Raw genomic sequence first — 9,694 nt, 5'->3', positions numbered from 1 at the left:
TAACTGGCCCGAAGTCACTCTGCAAAGGGTTGAGCCAGAAATGTCCTTCCTCAAAGCCCAAAGTCCTCTTTCTTCCCTAAAATCTCCCGGCCCGTGTCTTGCCCGCCTCCCCCCACCGCCAGGCATCCCCTTTGTGGTCTGACCGTGTCCCGAAGGTTGAAATGCTTCCTTTTAATTTTTTTAATGTTTACTTATTTTTGAGAGAGAGACAGAGACAGAGTGTGAGTGGAAGAGGGGCAGAGAGAGAGGGAGGGAGACAGAATCTGAAGCTGCCCCAGGATCTGAGCTGTCAGCACAGAGCCCGACGTGGGGCTCGCACTCACAAACTGTGAGATCATGACCTGACCCAAAGTCGGATGCTTAAACGACTGAGCCACCAGGTGCCCCAGAAATGCTTCCTATCCATGCCTGGTATTGGGAGCCCCTGACATGCTACTTGTCTGTTCCCACAATATGATCTGGTTTAGTGTGAAATGTTGGGCACTCCTGCACTGGCCTCCCTCAGCTCCAGGCTGATCCCACCACTGACAGCCTCCGGGAGCCTCTTGAGGGCAGGGGCTTTATGGTGGTCACGTGCGTCCCCAGCACAAAGTGTACTTGCCAGCCAGTGTTTGGTGAGTAAGTGACTGACTAGCAGGGCTCTGGACCGGCGTTGTGGGATTACTCTGGTATGATGGCCCTTACTGACATTCCCGTGTTATTAACTATGGTTGTCAGTACCAATCATTTACTGAGTCAGTGCACCCTCAGGGTCAAGCCTGACTCTGCCAAGGGCTTTACCCAGCTCACTGGATCCTTTCAAAGGACTACAGGGCCAAGAATTAGGCCATTTTAAAGGTGTGGAAGCTGGGGGCACCCGAGTGGCTTGGTAGGTTAAGCATCTGACTCTTGGTTTCCGCTCAGGTCAAGATCTCACGGTTCGTGGTTTCGAGCCCCATGTCGGGCTCTGTGCTGACAGCGCAGAGCCTGCTTGGGATTCTCTGTCTCCTCTCTCTGCTCCTCCCCCACTCACACTGTCTGTCTCAAAATAAGCAAATAAACTTAAAAAAAAAAAAAGGTGCGGAAGCTGATGCTGACAGAAGGTAAGAGGCTCTTCCTGAAAGTTACAGCCATTGAGTAGCTGTAAACAGTTCAGATTCGAATCTAGCACCACCTCCTGTTGAGACCAAAATCCAAGCAGGGACAACATAAGGGGCTTTATTTGCTACATCTGTTGCTGTTATGCTTCCCAAATAACTTGGCCTGTCTTAAACTCTTACTAAGGGGTCCAACAAAGGGGTAAGCAGCTTCATGTTAAAAGATCTTACTGAGCAGGGGCTTACTTAAGGAGCTCTGAGATTAGTAACTGAGGTTAGACAATTGCGGTCACGTTTGAGCACCTTCCTCAGAGGGGGAGGCGTATAAAGCATTTAGAAGAGTAGATGAGGAGGAGACATTCTAAGTGCTGTACAAATGTCAGCTCTTCTATCCCCATTTCACAGATGTGACAGGAAAACTGAGTCACAGGCAAACTCACAAAGTTGGGTCTGAACCATCTAAACCAAGGCTCAGCTAACAAGCACTCTGCCCCATGGCCTCTCCTAGGGTGGCTGGGAGCATTTAGGTATGGAGAGTGCTTGGCACAGTCCGGGCAGCACGGTGGGCTCTCGGTAATGTTGTGGACGCCCCAGGGAGAGGGCTGGGCTGTCCCTGCGGGCTCCTCCACGGTCCCTCCCTCTGGGAGGAGAGGCTGGCCTGGTTCCGGGTCCACGGGATTGCCTGCAAGCTCGCTCGTCTGCCCAGGGTTAAGCTCAGCTCGGCCAGCTGCTCCCTGGGAGTCCCTGGGGGAGGGGCGCAGGGAAATCTCCCAGCCCGGCAGGGGGCTGCCAGAGACCCTGCCCACCCTTAAGAAGGGGCTTTCCCGGCCTGCACCAGCTGGGCAGCCGCCCTCTCTGCCTCTACAGGGGCAGGGCAGGAAGTGGGGGCAATGCCAGGACCAATTAAACCCGCCAGGGGAATTAAGGTCAGCAGGATGCAATTATGCCTGTTGGATTTAACAAGGCCAGAAGGAAGGTTTCTCCAGCCAGAGTTCACGGCTCCTTAGGCCTCTTGCCCTGGATGGCTCTGCATTCCAGAAGCCTGGGCTCCCAGGCTCACCCATCCCTGGGAGAATTACTTGGGAATGGAGGGGTTAACCCCCACCCCCCCCCACCCCCGGGCACAGCTCCCCTGGCTCCTGGAAGGAAATTGACCCAGCCAAGTGGCTTTAAAAGGCCCTGCTCAGAGAAGCCGTTTCCCAGCCTGACCCCCTCCCCGCCTGGCTGTGATGGAAAATCCAGGGAGTTGAGTAACCTTTCTGACTCCAAAGAGAGGGGCCAGTTCACCTCCAACTTTCCTGTGGTCCTGACATGACAGCCTCTCAGGGCTGGTTTCTCTTGTTCTCTCCTCCTCGGGCGCCTAAGCCTGGGGCCATGGCATTCCCTCTCAGGCCTTTGGGAGAGATCTAGATAAAGCTGCTGTCCTTACAGCCGCCCCTGTTCTTCCTTCTGGGGCTGATAAGCAGAGGCTGTGGACACTCTGTGTGGGAGACTGAACAGAGATCCCTCTGGAAGCTCAAATGATACACTGATCCATCTCAAAATCAGTTTTATTGCTAAGATTACATACTGAAGCCTCTACTCTGGGGCAAAGGCTAAAGTGGTCACTTTGGGGACACAGAGATGTCGAAGAATAGCCACAGAATCACCACATAGTACATTTTTGGTGAGAAATGATTGCATAGTCATTCATGAAGTAGGATCCTTTTGTGTCGTTAAAAACATTTATTAAGAAAATGGCAAAATGTCTGGAGGGATATACATATATTTAATAGGTGTGGGAGTAGAGATGGGTTCTATTGGGATTTTCCAATTTTTTTTTGAAGTGACCATTTGTGACTCTACACAGATTAATACTTTGGCATGTATCCACATGGACACAGATTTCTACCGTTCAAGACAGAAAGTGGTAGGAGCTGTATATGAGACCAAAAAGACAACACAGATTGGGGCTGATGGTCAGGGAAGACTTCTTAGCTGCAGGCCCGGCGCCAGCAGGCTTTCAGGGCTCAGGCCTGAGTTGGTTTCAGATGAAGCCTCCTTAGCAGGGAGCCCCAGGACCCTGTCTCTATCACCAGCATGCTCAACCAAGTCTGAGAACCCCCATGTCAGGGGGCCCGCTCCTGAGAGCATCACTGGTACAGCTGGCCAGCTCTTAGAAGCCTCTAGAGCGTGGGCCGTGCTTCTCGGCGCTGATGCGAGTGGGAAGCGTCTGGAGAGCTTTCACCACTCCTGAAGCCTGAGTGCCTCCTGAGTTCAGGTCAATTAACTCCCAATATTGAGGAGGTGCAGCCCAGAACGCTGAGCATCTGACTCTTGACCTCAGCTCAGGGTCATGATCGCACGGTCATGAGATCGAGCCCCGTGTCCGGTTCCTCCATGCCAGGCACGGAGCCTGCTTGGGATTCTCTCTCTCCCTTTGTAGAGACAAAGGACAGAGTCCCTCCCCTGCTTGCGTGAGCATTCTCTCTCTCTCTCTCAAAATAAATAAATAAACTTCTCACATGGCAGGTGTTTCCTCCTGATTTGCAAGCACGGTGCACAGTGTCCCAGTAACTGGGGCTCTGGGGATCTAGACCTAGATCCAGCTCAGGACACGGATCACGTCAGTCAACTTTGCACCACAAGGATCCAGGACAAGGAGTGGTGCCATTCTAGCCACGAACATTTACTGTATATTTACCACGTGTCATATTAACTCCTTTGGTCTTCATAGCAACTTTAGGAAGTAGATACTACTATCACGCCCATTTCCAGGAGGAAACTGAGGCACAGAGGAGTAATTTGCCCAAGGAGAGACGGCGTTCCAGTGGTGCTGAAATTTAAACCCAAGCCGTTCGGCTCCAGAGCCTGCATGATTAAGAACTACCCCGTACCACTGAATGCCCCCACTGAAAAATGAATTCGTGAGTAAGGGAAGAATACGTGGACTCTGTCATCAAGCTGGTAGCCCAGGGCCTGACGTTCGGCAGGTGCTTGGTAAGTGTTGAAGAGTAAATGCTCCCACTTCGGTGGGGCCCTGGGACAACGGGAAACCTTCACTTTCTCGCTCTCCTCCATCTCAGCCCAACTCTGCAGCAATAAACAGCAAAGCCCAAAATAGCCACGTAATGACGTCAGAGGAGCAAGGTCATCTGAAAATTACCCAGGGCCACTGGACACCTCCCTATAGGATCAAGTAGCAGGAGGGTACCCCGGGCTGGTGCAGCTGTTCCAAGAGCAGGAAACGTCCCAGGACCAGACTTGGAAGCACCACCTCGGGAAGGCAGGGCCAGTGGGGGTGGGGGACAAATGCAGACACGTAAAAGAGTAGAAGCGAGACTCAAGTACGGAGGACAGACCTGGGAGTTGAAAGGAATTCAACTTTGCACAGGAAGCCACTCCCACCACACGATCCCAGGAAATGGCTCAAAAAGTGGGGGATGTGTGTTCTGTCCCCTTGCACAGGATGGCTTCCCGGCCTACCCCATTGTGCTATTTATAAAACTCGAGGTCCATTTGCTAAACTGGGTTCCCATAAGAACCAGGAGGTGCTGGGCAAGCCCTGAGTGGCCGCTGTGGGAAGAGGGCCCTGCCTGGGATGGTGAGGGGCGCCCAAACAAAGGGGAGTGGGCCGGGGCAAAGCACCTCCCGGCAGCGGTCACTTGGCAGTCTGACCACCCTGGCCACCATTCCGTCCTGCCAAGGCTTGTGACTCAATTGACTGGCAGCCGCCGCCTCCCGGACGGGAACCCAGGCATCCAGAACGGCCTGAGAAGAGGCCTGCTGGGTGAGACCGAGGAGGGGGCGTCCGCCTCCCCGCCGCTGGGACGCTTAGCTGGAGGTTCCCGCAGCAAGTGCAAGAGCTGAGTGAGGGCTCCGGCCCGAGCTGCAACCTTCACAAAACACTTGCTCCCAGGTCCTAAGTTAAGTTGCTGGCCCTGGAGGGTGACAGAAACAATCCCTTCTTCACCCAGGGGTTCTGATCAAGTGTCACCCAATTCCAAAAAGAGCCAGGAGCTCCTGAGAATGCCCATCCCCTACTGCTGGGTCTACTCAAGGGACGCAACTGGGGTGGCGCAGAGGGCACTCGGGGGCACCCAGACCTGGGTCCACACTGCCACCTACTAGCAGGGTGACTTTGGGGACAGTAACTTGGAGCCTCAGTTTCTTCATCTGTCAAATGAAGGGCCTTGGAAGGCTGTACGGACAAGCCTTCTGCTCTCCTGTATTCTGGTAATGGAGTCTCGGCTAAGAAGATAAATACCTACTCAACAAACTCAGCAGCTCTCTTGTGTCACATGAACAGATTGCACAAAGATGACGCCCCAAGGAGCTCCAGGGGGTGGGGGGAGACTCTTCTTGCTTCCAGATCCCGTCTGGCCTGGGCACTGAGGGTCATGAAGAGAATGGCTGCTGCTCCTTGGCCCACAGGGACCTTTGAGTTGGGAAGCCTGTCGTCTATCAGGACCTACAGGTCTCCCTCCTAGCTCAGCGGTCCTCACGCCTGGGAGTGCCTCAGTCCCCCCAAGGGCCCCGCGTCCAGAGCACCTGACTCAGGAGGTCTGCAGAAGGGCTCAGAGAATTGACATGCCTAGTCCTGATGTGGCTGGTCTGCTGGTCCACAGACCACGCCCTGAGGACCACTGTCCCAGGGAAAAGTCCTCCAGCCCAAGTTGCCGAGCTTCTGACCTAATTCTGACCTGTTTTCATGAGGCCTCTGAGTAAGAGAAGCGTCCTTTCTGTGCGTGAGGAAAACACGGAGGCACTCAGAGCCAGTTGTCAGTGCGGCTAATGTTGCAAGGGGAGGGCGCTGCACAGAAGGTGAAGCTGTTTAGCGAGGGGCAGTGGGTCCCGGCGGCCCCTTGCCACTCCCGGCAGACGGCTTGTGCCGGGTTTGCTCTTGCTGCGGTAGCAGATGACTGTGAGAGAAAAAGGACTAATGAGCAAGTAAGGGTGACTTCCTACAGGCCCAGCTCAAGCCCTCTCCTTTCTTGCCTACACAGAGTCCCATGGAGGCTCCCTCTGAGAGATGTCTCCCTGCTCCTTACCTAGCAGCTGCCAGCCCTGGCCTGTCAGGTCGTTAGCTCTGGGTAAACAGCAGGGGCTTCTAGCAACCCCTGGTGACACACACCCACTGACAATTAATACTGAGCATATGACTCCAGCATGGTCACACTGAGTCACACTGGCCAACAGGGACGAAGAAGTGTCCAATGTGACAGTCACCATTGCTGCTCTGAGTGCCTTTGGGTCCCGTTAAAGCTGGAAGCAAACTGTCATCTGGGAAGCTGGAGGAAAGCCCTTTCTAGAAACATCATTCTCACTTCTATGATGAGGAGAATGAGCCTAGAGAATTCAAATGACATGCTCAAGGTCAGAAAGCCAGAAGCCACTCTCCCAAGTCCTAATCTAGGGCTTTTCCCACTAAATAAATTTGTGTTCTTCCTGAACCCTGTGACAATTATCCCCAAACAGCCCAAGTCCCTTTGACCACGAGCACTGTAAAAACTGAACTACGGTGGAGAGAGACAGAAGAGCAGCAAGGCAAGATAATCGGTTTTACTGTGATGTCCTTAAAGTGCCTCCAACAACAGAAAAACCACTACTGGATATCCTCACATCTTGGAAAAGCCAAAAGGATGGGAGGGACTTCCTTGCCGCAGTCTGTAAGAATTCAGTGAACATTCTGTGCAGTCTTTAACCAGTTCCAAGGTCAAGAGAAACATCAGAAAATATGTGTGTGTGTCAGAGGACATTATTCAGGGATTAGTCCCCTGGAGTGATCTGGGCTAGATTTCCGCTTCCAGAACTGCCCTTGGAAAGTCCTCAACAAGACAGCACACAGGTCTCCAACATACTTCACTGAAGTTCAAATGGCAATCCAGGGGCAGGAGAGCTCACTAGAGGTGCCCTTTTGCAGCGATGGAGCAGGTGGCTATAGGAAAATATAAATACGGAAGTAGGCCTGGTGTGGTTAGGACAAACAGCCAGTTAAAAATTCTGAAAATACTCAAGCTGAAAGAGCCTTACTGACCTTTCCAATTCAGTCTCCTTGTTCGACAGATGTGGAACACCGAAGTCCAGAAAAGGAGAGTGACCTGTTACAAGTCACCCAGCATGTCAACGACAGAAGTGAGATTATATTCCCTGTTCCTACTCTTCCCCCAAAGGCACATCACAGCCCCAGGTAGAGTTAAGAAGGACAAAGGGTATTCTCCTTTCAAATCTGATCTTGCAGGGTTAGAGAGAACAATCAACCTTGTAAGTCTGTCTGCAAATGTCAAGTTTTAAGACTTTAAAATAACATAATGAGAGTTGTCTCCAGAAACGCTTTGCCAAAGACCAGTAAACTTTTTCTCTGGGCATGAGTGCCAGTAACATTGACATCACCTCAGCCAAAAAAAGCTTTCCATTTTGCAAATGTGGATGCCAGAATAATGTCACTAACTATGCTTTGGGGAGGGGTTTATGTTTCCTTTTAATATTTTAATTACACAGCTCGAAAACGGTTTGAAACAGCCATTTCAAGTTTAGAGACAGACATGATACACTGGAGGCACAAACAAATCTGTCCTATAAATAGAGTCTAGAAAGATCCTTTGCAAAACAAGCATTTTCAATGGGGAGAAGCAAACTCAAAACAATTGAACAGTGAGTAGCTGTTAAAATTGGCATTTACAAAGTATGCAGTAATATGGAAATATATTTGAGTTACTACTATGCTAAGTGATATATACATATATATACCCTTCAATATGGACAAACAGGCTAAAGTTTTATATAAAAAAAAAATTATACAAAGAAGCACCAGTGCTCAAAGTGGGTGATACTTATTTCTTTCTTCCTATTACCAGGTATTTTCTGAATGGAATATAATTAATAATAATCCCCACCTTAAAAACTGAAAGAATAATTGTAAAACTCACTCAAGGTTTTCGCATAGAGCAAATTCAGTCCCTCTGTAGTCATGGAATAGGTTATCTCTAGGACACTGGTGTGCGTGCGCGTGGGTGTATGTACGCATGTGCCCGTGCGTGTGTGTGCATGTGCATGTGCGCGTGCGCCAGAGGGGGAGCGTGTCGGTGTCAGGCTAGAGACTTTTCAACTCTTCTTACCACCAAGCAAGCTTGAACATGCTGCCCCAAACTGCTTTTCATACTACAATTTAGGACCAATGACTCGACCTTGTACCCTGACCCACTTGATCTCCCACCGCTGCTCCCGAAAGAAAACCTACTAATAGCTTTGGTGCCAAAACGAGCTGAGCAACGGCACTTGGCTACTAGGATCCTTAGCACATTCACACGCTGGCTTGGATGTTCTGGGGTACTGGTCCCGCACCTACATGGAGCTCAGCACATCAGACAGGCCAGGGTTTTTTCCTTTCTAGCTAATAAAATTTTTTTTTTTAATGTTTTATTTATTTCTAGGAGAGAGAGAGAGACAGCGTGAGCAGGGGAGGGTCAGAGAGAGAGGGAGCCACAGACTCTGAAACAGGCTCCGGGCTCTGAGCTGGCAGTCAGCACAGAGCCCGACGCGGGGCTCGAACCCACGAACCGCGAGATCATGACCTAAGCTAAAGTCGGACGCTTAACCGACTAAGCCACCCAGGCGCCCCGCTAGCTAATAAAATTTTAAGGGAAAGGGAGAGAGTAATTGACACCTTCAGGTCAAGGTTAGGCTGGTGAAATATTTCCTGATAAAACCCAGTGTTTTCTAAGCCTTTTTCCCTACACCTCCGACGATGGCTTCTCTGGGTGAAAAGTCAGCATCTGCCAAAACCCTTTCAGGAAGCTGATACCCTCAGCACATAAGAGCCCTGCTTTGACCTGAGCCCCGTGTCTTATGCTCTTGCAAGAAAGAAAATAACAAATACCATGAGACATTTTCAATGTCGGTAACCTCTACAAGCACTAGAAAGTAGAGTGGGTATGCAAGAAGACAAAGGAACAAGGGAAAAGTATGTTTTGTCCCCAGGCTTCTCTTTTGTAGCAACTACACTGGCTTCAGCTGGATAACAAATTGTCCTGGAATTCTTGGCATCGGTGCAAACATGTCAGCTCCCTGGTTACACCTTCGTCACCACTCAAAGCACCACATGCTTTAACCTTCCTGCTCTTTCCATAGGCCTGGGTCTGTCCCATGTCCAGGAAACTTTATATGTCGTCTAAACTGAGCATCCCAGCAGGCTGCAAGGCGGATGGCAGCTCAGGACTCAGAACGCGGACTGATTCCTACCTGGATCCACACCACCACGCTGTAACTCAGCCTGCCTGTGCAGAAATAGGAGCCCCGCCATGTGGCTAACAGCTTTTTTAACTGCTACTCTCAGCAATGAGGAACTGCCCCAGCACACCAAACTCAGAAGGGAACTGAAAAGGAAGCAATGTCCAGATTTCTCAAAGGAGACATGCAGGTTTAACCAGATACTCAAGCCAAGAAGCCCCCCAAGGCTCAGCTAACCAAGCCAGAAGGAGGTAAAAGACCAGGTGTTGCTGACCTGTCCTCAAGTCCTTGGGACCTCAGGTCGCTAGCCTACGGTATCGTGCCTCCATGTCACTAGCCTCCATGTCACTAGATTCTCCTAGGAGGCTTCATACTCCAGTCCGGGAGGAAGCCAGGAGGACAAGCCCACG

This window comes from Hyaena hyaena, unplaced genomic scaffold (assembly GCF_003009895.1).
Source record: "Hyaena hyaena isolate Hyena2069 unplaced genomic scaffold, ASM300989v1 scaffold_131, whole genome shotgun sequence".
In the NCBI taxonomy this organism is placed as follows: Eukaryota; Metazoa; Chordata; class Mammalia; order Carnivora; family Hyaenidae; genus Hyaena; species Hyaena hyaena.
The sequence above is the reverse complement of the archived record's forward strand: the minus strand, read 5'-3'. Positions refer to the sequence as shown.